This window comes from Corylus avellana, chromosome 5 (genome assembly GCF_965113065.1).
Source record: "Corylus avellana chromosome 5, dhCorAvel1.hap1.2, whole genome shotgun sequence".
Lineage (NCBI taxonomy): Eukaryota > Viridiplantae > Streptophyta > Magnoliopsida > Fagales > Betulaceae > Corylus > Corylus avellana.
The window spans coordinates 2,393,185-2,403,287 of record NC_142494.1 but is presented as its reverse complement, the minus strand read 5'-3'; positions in this window follow the sequence as shown (position 1 = coordinate 2,403,287).

The following is a 10,103-nucleotide window of genomic DNA, read 5'->3' as shown; positions in this document are numbered from 1 at the left end:
ATATAAACCAAATTTAAGCAGGATTTACAGCATCATTAATTATTGAGAATGACTACAACATATCCAAACTCTAAATTTAGAAGTTCATATATATATAGACAGTTCTAAAACTAAATTGACTATTAACAAAGGTCATTACCTGATCCACTGTCGGCCGACGATCGCACCATCGCAATGGGTGAGGAAGCGTTGTCTGGTGGGGTGTGAAACCGCATCAGTTCCTCGAGTTGGCGGAAACGGGCATCAAACCTTGCCTGACGTTCAGCCTTCTGTTCAGCTACCTGTTGAGCTACCTGCGCATTGTTCTCAGCCATCTGCTCCGCCACTTGCTGAGCTACCCGTGCATTGTTCTCGGCCAACAACGCATCTATCTCTTCCTTGTGCTTCACCCTCTCCGCCTCAAGCGCTCTATCAAGTGTGTCTTGTGATATCGAGGAGTGCCTGACGTTTTCTGACCGTGCCTGTGACGGTGTATAGTATGAGCGTATGGTCCCCCGCACAAGCAGAATATTTGGTCCAACCATTCGAACCCTACCGGCATACTCAGGCTTATTTCCAAATGCCTGGGCAAATGCGCCGTTTGGTGCCCACCTGACCGTTCCCTCTGTGATGCTAGACGATGCTGCAAGGTCGATGGGTATAAGCTCCTTCATCAGTTCCTGTATGTCACATTAATTATTGAGTAAGTGGGGTGCACAACTGTTAATCGCAAATAATTTATCAAATATACAAGCAAAACAACATATGAAAGGTGAGTAGCATACACATCTCTCCTTCACAATATCATTCGGATATGAACCATTCTTCTTCGTGTGTGAACGGACATAATTTTGTGCACGAGTAGGTTGATGGCCCAAACGTTCGGCCTGCAGATAAAATAGGACATACATATACCATATTAATATATCAAATGATGACATGTACGTTCACATCTATAAGTATATGATAAATTACACACTGACCTCCTCATGTGTCAACCTGGCATAACTCTTTGATCCGGTGCAATGTGGTGAATCATTTAATGCTCGCAATCTCTTCATTTTCGCCGTATACTCCTACACAGTTAACACTTTTAATATGTTAATACTAACACAATTATAATTAATGACACTACACAACACAAATAGTTTAACTCATGACCTACCCTATTCTCTTGGGTACATCATCTCTCCAATAATATATCCAAGTCGACGGCATTGTACTCGCCTAGCGTCTGTCCCCCCAGTCTTGCCCGTATAGTGTCCGGAGTATCTTCCTCGGTAATGGCACAATTTTTTTTAAGATCGTGCCTCCAAGTCCGCAGCTTGGAGCCCATATCCCGAAATGCTTCATCCTTGACGGCTTCCACGTTGTACTCGGGCAGGACGAAAAAGCATGTCTGCACAAGTTCAACATCGATAAATTAAAAAAACTTAAAATATGTGTATATCCATATAGATACAAACACACACATATATTTGCAACTTAGAGCGTATATATACATATATACATTACGAGTGTCTGACATATTATTAAAAAACATACCATTAAGGCGTCCCAAATATCCTCCTTGGTACGGTCCGGTACCTTCGACCAATCGTCCGGTATTCGGACAAAATTTCCGCTCCTTACTATGTCTCCGGTCATCCGTCTAAACCTCACGGCGCTAAATCCAACGGGCTGGAATGATGCATTGTACTCCAGTATGATCCGTTTACCGGGGGGGACTCCCGGCCGCCTGTGCGAGTCAAGAATGGTAAACACCTCAATAATGGTGTTTCCTTCAGAATCGATACCTAACAAATTAAAAATTAGAAAGGTAAATTATTTCGAATTCAATATTAGCTAACAAGTAAATTAAAACCTAATATGCACGAGATTAGAGCATATACACTTACTTATGGTCCGGACCTGCCGAGGGCCTAACTGGTCGTCGGGAGCAGGGTCGGTGGGCTGCGGGTCATCCGTGGCCTGTGCCCCACCAACCATGTCTTCCTGGGCCTCTGTCTCACTGTCCTCCATACCTGCTTTGTATTTTTTTAGAATGTTTAGAATTCTATGAAGTTGTAGTTGTAGTTAAATATAATTAATATTGCACCAATATAGTTAGAAATTTTCAAACTTTTGAATCTTTAAAAAAACATGCGGGCATACCTGCGCTATGCTGGGTGTCTAGCCGCTCGACATCGCCCTCAGAACACTGTCGTAACTCGCTGTCCGGGTACGAACCAATCTGATACTCCATTTGGGCCATGCCTGCTCGACTGTATGGATCATGGATAGGGGTCTCCCCTTCTATAGTACCTGGAAGGACTGGTCGATATCCTTCCTGCATCCCTAGAAGCTAAGCAACGTCTTGTTGCTCGCTATCATCAAGTTGGCCTGCCGGAGACCCATGCGACATAGACTGCCGCACTACGGACGAGCCCCTGCATGCTCTCTTCTTCTTCCTAGTACTCATGGTACCCTGTGAAAAACACCACAACCCCAATTGATTTCGTATACAATGTATGAAATATTCACTACCTTAAGTATGCATGACTCATAATGGTACATGAGATATATATCAGATTTTAGCAAATACACAGCTTAATTAAGTGTGTTGATGTAATGTGCATGTAGTGAACAACTACCAATCTAAACATAAATATAAAATTAATTATATTAATATATATACATACGCTTCGGTTGGATCTAAGTCGTGTCTGACGTATTCGATATGATCTTGTAGATCGTGATCAAAATTTTTGGGCAATATGAGAGGCTCACACTCGTGGTAATTAGCACATGAATCTTGATGTCCTTCACCCTGACCAACGTCATATATGGTTCTAGGTTTGGTCCTTACTGCGCAAGCCCAATCTGGGCACCTATCATCTAGTACGTAAAATACCTGGTCAACTTGTGAAGTTAGCACATACGGCTCATCAGAAACCAGTTCGCCCGTGTAGACAAGGTTTTTGAAGTTGACAAGTACTATACCATACTCATTCACCTTATACCCCTTGTCCCTGGTGTTGTCTGCCCAATCACACCTAAACATTACGTACTTAGTCTTGTCGTAATACTCAACCTCAAGTATTTTCGTTAACTTCCCGTACTACGTGTCGCCATCAAGAGTCGACACACACACCCCGCTGTTTTAGAGTCCTCTTTTCGGCATCAGATGCAATAGTGCAAAATAGCTTGCCGTTAACCATATATCTATTGTATGTAACTGCTGCCTCACTAGGCCATCGACAATGCATTACCAATTTGGCACCAAGTTCCTTCCTGGATCGCTCGTCCAATCGATCAACCTGTGAATATATTACGTACAATGGAAACGCATGGTTACAAACTTTAGTTGATTTTAAAAAACATAGCACGCAAATAACTCTGACAATTGCTTTAAGTAAACATCACATCATTCTTACGTAGTCACGGTACCACTCGCAGAACAAGTCATAATGTTGGGTTTCCAACTGAGCCTCTGTTGTTCGTCCCCTATTGCATGATCGCCTAAGTGTATCTATGTGCATCCTACAATTCGAAATTATGTTAATTATAATTCAATACGAGCAATATTGTCACAAGTTCATTGAGCATGCAATGTGCCAGCAAAAGATCTCGACTTACGTCCGTAATTGATGAAACTCGTCCAAGTTGAACATAATATACCGATGTATCTATGTCATTGTGATTCGGTCGAGTCGGACTCGTGTTCCATTTCCCTTTGAACCATCCGAATTTCTTTGTATCCTATTGTGAAAGGTTGGTGTGTTCTCTAAATATCTCGAACAAAACGTCACCAACTCAGTTGCTATGTAGCCCTCCGCAATGCAGCTCTCAAGAGCCGCTTTGTTGCGCACATTAGATTTGAATACTCCAAGGCTCCTAAATATGAACCAATACATATTTTCATATTTTCAGACATCACCCATCTATCCGTAAACACATTTACCTCTCTGTCGGATATATCCATCTATATTGTACTGGTCCACCGAGTCAGCATTCACGGACAAGATGCACGACCACATGAACCATACTCGTAAAAAAGTTGGGAGAAAAAACCTGTTTCATCTTGCACAACGTGATACAGACGTCACACTGTAATCGGTCAATATACTGTTCGGTCAATGTTGTTGAACATAGGCACCTGAAGAATGTGGACATCTCAACAAGAGGTCTAACCACATTGCTTGGAAGTGAGCCACGCAATCCAATAGGTAGAAGTTGCTACATCAGTACATGACTGTCATGACTCTTTAACCCGGATATCGTACGGTCCTTAAGTCGTATACAACGAGAAATGTTCGAGGCATATCCGCCGGGCACCCTTACATTTCGTAACACTTTCAAAAATGTGTTTTATCATCCTTGGACATCGTGTGGGTAGCTTGTTGAATATAGGTCTTATCATCCTGCGGGTCCACAAATGGATGAAGTGTACGTTTCAAACCCATTTCTCGCAAATCTAAGCAGGCGGCGAGGTTGTCCTTTGTTTTCCCTGGAATGTCCAGTATTGTACCAAGTATGTTGTCCATCACGTTTTTCTCTATGTGCATAACATCAAGATTATGTCGCAATAAATTATCTTTCCAATATGGCAACCTAAAGAAAATACTTTTCTTCTTCCACAATACATTGGAAGTATTCGTCTTCTACTTCTTTCGTTTTTCTTTCTCAACCTGCCTTGCCTGACCGGTATTCTCATTCCCAAACACCATCCCTTCTAATTGACTTATGACTTCATCTCCACTTGGCACATCAGGGGTACATTCTAGTTCTACGTTGCCGTCAAATGTTCTTTTGTTCCGCTTCCACGGATGATCCATGGGCAAGTATCGCCTGTGCCCCGTATAACACCATTTATGGCCATGTCTTAACCATTTCGACCTTGTCGAGTTCATACAGCAAGGATATGCCATCTCACCCTTGGTAGACCATCCAGACAAATCTGCGTATGCTATAAAGTCATTAATTATTCACATCAACTGCGCTCGCATAACAAAATTATTTTTCTTTGAGACGTCATATGTGCGTACTCCTACATTCCATAGTTCTTGTAACTCCTCAATTAAGGGTTGAAGGTAGACATCTATATCCATTTCAGGTGAACTTGGGCCCGGGATAATCAATGATAATATAAAAGATGTCTGCTTCATGCACATCCAAGGAGGCAAGTTGTAGGGCACAACCATTACAGGCCAAGTGCTGTGAGATGTACTCATGTTCGCAAATAGATTAAATCCATCCGAGGTTAGTCCGAGCCTTATATTCCTGCTGTCCGCTGAAAACTCCAGATGTAAGTTGTCGAATGACTTCCATGCTTCGCCATCGGCAGGATGCCTCAATACGTCGTCATTAGTGCGGCCTTCTGCATGCCACCTCATAAAGCGTGCTGTATGTTCTGACATAAACAACCTCTGTAGTCGTGGTATAAGTAGAAACCACAGCAACACCTTCACCGGACGTTTCTTGCCCGACGATATGGGTTGACCGTCCTCATCTAAATTGATTGCTTCCATCCATTTAGATTCTCCATATACGGTACATGAATCCAACTCTTTATTGCCTTTCCAGAATAGCATATAGTCATTACGGCACGCCGGAATCTTCTCATACCCTAGTCCCATGTCTCGTAAAAACTTTTTCGCCTCATATGTATTAACTAGCAGAGTTTCATTACTCTCGGGCAGCAACTGATTGATGAACTCTAAGAAAGCCGAGAAAATCGAGTTACTAAGTCCACCAACGCACTTTAAGTTGTACAGGTGAACAGTCGCACTTAGTTTGCTATGTTTTGTCCCAGTATGAAGTAGTTTCTCCGCATTTTTAAGAAGGTTGTAGTACTTTAGTGCGTCGCCTTCAGCAGCTTCTTCGGTCACAATTTCCTCACCCCCTTGCACCACGGCCTGAGGCTCACAATTGTCTTCCCTGACTACTTCGTGCATGCCGAATAAATCACGCAACATTCCGTGCATGTCTCCACCCTGATTTGCACTTGCACCGGCATCTGAAGCCGGGCGATTGGAATTAGACCCGGTATATGCTTCTCACCGTGATAGAACCAAAGTGTGTATTCCGGCATCATTCATTTTCCCCCTGTCAAGTAGTCGAATACGAAACCCGGCGGGTGGCGCCGGTTATTTCGACAAACCTTACAACGACAATAGATGAATCCATCAGGGGTTCTACAGTTACTAACTGCAAACTCCACAAACAATCTACACCCGTCTCTGTATTCCCTCGTACCCCTAGACTTTGTCATCCAACTCTTGTCCATTTTTATCTACGTACATAAATTAGGAATAAATATATAAGACTTAAAAATTGTATACCTAATTTCAAGCACATGCATATATATAAACATAAACCGAAACCTAAATATTTGAACTACATTAAAAATATAAACCTATATATTCTCATATAGGTTTAAATTGTTTATGTCCAAAAATATATACATATTCATGCGTATCTACATTCATCCGTACCAAAAGGTGTATTTATAACACTTATCTATTATAATTAATCTAGAAAAACCAATAAAAAAAAATACTTGATCCAAATTTAAGCATTTTCTTTGGTGGAGACCCTAAACAAATTAATTCTAGCTAGGTTATTTTATAAGGTTGTTCTAATACATCTACCGAGCTAGGTTCGTTATGAGGACCCTAAATACAATAAATATAGCTTAAATGTCGTTAGACTTTGGCATTAATTAGTAGGTGATGACATGTATGGGTCATACAACTCTTTTGTTTGGTGTATTTATTTATTTTTTTATATGATATATATAAAGGTTAAAAGAATTTTGAGTGTCTTGCAAATATGGTAAATGTTTTCGTAATATATATTTTTGGTCCGAACGTTTCTTGGGTTATTGACACATTAGATTAATTTCTTTCATATTAATCACAATTTTAACAAAATTCCAACTAGTTTTTAGGTAATATTAATTTTAATGCGTTATATTTCAACTTGAACAAGCTTATAAGTTCCTCAAATTAACCAAAACTTTAATCCGTTTTGTATGGTTTTTTTGGTTTGGAAAAATAATATATGTGGGATAGAATGAAGTAAGAATGGAATTGAATATATTTTGCAAGTGTTTTAGGTTATGTGTTTAATTATGATTAGATTTGTTAAAAAAAAAACTCAAAACAAAAGTGTGAAAAAAAAAATAGTCTAAAAAACAAAGTCATGACTTTTTACTTATTCATTTGAAGTCTCTCTAAGTTTGACAAGGTTTGCACTTTTGCCAACTCTTTTTCCCGTTAAATCCATGTAATTCGGATTGAATCCTCGTGTGTGAATTTATAACTTACAAATTAATCCATAACGTTTATGGTTAAAAGAATATTAAAAAACACATTAACTTTGAATATTAATTAAACAAAGTCTTAAATTAAATCTCTATAAATATTATATGTCACCACGCACTACGCGTACTTAAGTAGAAGGTAAAACGATATTGAAATGAATGATAGATTAAAATTGACGTAATGTTTTATAAATTCCTTACTAATAAGCCAACATTTTCATTTAAACAAACCCACCAAAAAAAAAAAAAAAAAAAAAAACAGAGCCACATTTAAAAAGCAATTATATTTTCAAACAAAAACCTACCTAGCATGAGAAACATCATTTTGCATGTATGTGCATATCCAATGTACAATAAGTAATTAATTAATAGATATTCCAAAAAAGAAAAAAAAATTCACCTCAATTAGATGCTCACAAATACTCAATCCCGTACATTATTGAAACATCATGCGAATATATGACAAAATAAAACATAAAATTGATAAAACAACACAATGTATATATATATACCTGCAGGAGAGATGGAGGAAATTGGCGGAGCAGATTCGGCCAGAGAATCGCCGGAGACGGCAACGGCGAAGTGGAGGTGGCCGCCGGAGATGGGGAGTGAGCTAGCTAGAGAGAGTGGTACGTACTGCTAGCAGAGAGATAGAGCTGACAGAGAGAGAGCAGGAGATGAGGAAGAGTGAGGGAGATTTCAGATGAGGGAGGAGCTAGAAGAAAATGAAGAAGAAAAAATGGCAGGGCTGGCGGGACAGAAGAGACGAGTGATCAAGCAGGGAGAGAGGGAAAATCAAAAAATATATATATATATATCAGGCCTGCTAGCCTTCCCAAGGCACGCTCCTGACGTGCCACATAGGCACGTCAGGAATATATATATATATATAAATTTTATATATTTATATATATATTTTTAAATATCATGCATGCATGTATACATGTTTATATGTTTATATAGTATTAATTATATTAATACTAATATAATTAATGTTTTTCTGTTTTGTATTTCATTTGAGTTCCCATGTATTTGGTTTTATTTGGTGTACGTGAAGAGTGCAGTTAATCTTACCAACAACAATTTCATTTTAACGTGCATGACTCAAACCTAAATGATATATAGGGTGCATGGTTTATATATATATATATATATGTGTGTGTGTGTGTGTGTGAAAACTTTAATATCATCGATCACCAATGTTACTTTAATTATTTTAATTAATGAGATACCAAATTTGGTATCTCATAATTAAATGAACGAGAAAAATGCATGTTATATATATATATATATATATATATATATATATCCTTTAGGTTAATTTGAACTATGCACGTTAAATTAATGAAAGTTCCTCCAATTCAGTGGAAAAAAAAAAAATAAAAATTCTACCAGTTAAAAAAAAGACATGCATATATAATTAGGCCTGGGTATCGGTCAAAACGGTCCGGTTAAGGACCTTATCGGTTATTAACCGATAATTTTCGGTTAAACGGTTTATTAACCGATACCGAACCAATAAGAATTTTAACCGATAATTTCGGTTAAAACGGTACACGGTTAAACGGTCCGGTTAAACCGGTTAACCGATTTAACCGAGAGCTTTATATTGATTTATTTTGTTAGGCCAAAAACCAAAAATGAATTTTTTTTACTTTTGAGAGCCCAAATACTTTTTGTTGGGCTAAAATAACTTGTTAAAAATGAGTTGTTTTAGGGACCAAATACTTTTTGTTGGGACCTAAATATTTGTTTTTTGGGCTAAAAATTGAGGCTTTTTTTATATTGATCCACTTCAACTTTTTTTTTTTTTTTTTAATATTATAAAATACATTTTTCCAAAGCAAATTGACTAATTAACATAATGAATGCTAATTAGACTAGAAAAACTAGTTAATGAAAAATGATTTTACCAAAGACAAAGAAATCCCATCAAATGCCATCACTTAAAAAAAAAAACATCAAACCTACCCAAACCCAAATTAAAATAAAATTCATTAATGAATAATAAACAAAGTATTAACTAATTAAAGTCACTTAGCAAAAGGAAAATAAGTCATGGGCAACACCATTACACAAATTCGGAAACCTATGTCACTTGTGGGAATTTGGAAACCTCTCTAAAAGACTAAACGGCGCCGTTTTGGGACTAGAATTAAAAAAAAAAAAAAAAAAAAATTTATGGTTTCTTATCGGTTAAATCGGTTAACTGATAAAAACCGCTTAACCGGACCGGACCGGACCGAACCGAATTCCGGTATACTTTTTTTAACCGATAAGGATATCGGTATATCGGCTACGGTTTATATCGGTTCGGTCGAAGCCGGTAGACGGCCGGTTAAACGGTAACGGTTAATTTGCCCACCCCTATATAATATGGCATCAAGTGGCATCATATCATCCCCAAGATTGAGGTAGCTCAATTAGCTATAGACCACGCCTTACAATGTGGTGTCATATTAATGAAGAAACAAAATAAAAGAAGGGAGAGAGAGTGCTAGTCAATTAATGAAGCATTCATTTTTCAACCAAATTTGTGTAAGATCCATATAAGTCTACAAATCATATGATTAATCTATTAAACTTATAGGATGAGATGAAGAAAAGATGAAAACGATATTGACGTGAATCATTTTGAATATCCTTTATTTATTTATTTATTTATTTTTGTCTCTTTACGCCTTTTCTTCTCTGATGTAAGAGTTACTTGTCCCCTCCTTAACAAGTGGTTTAAATTGAAAAGGGTCCTTGTCCCCTCCTTAACAAGTGGTTTAAATTGAAAAGCAGACATCTTTCCTCTCATTTCCCTCCCTTTGTG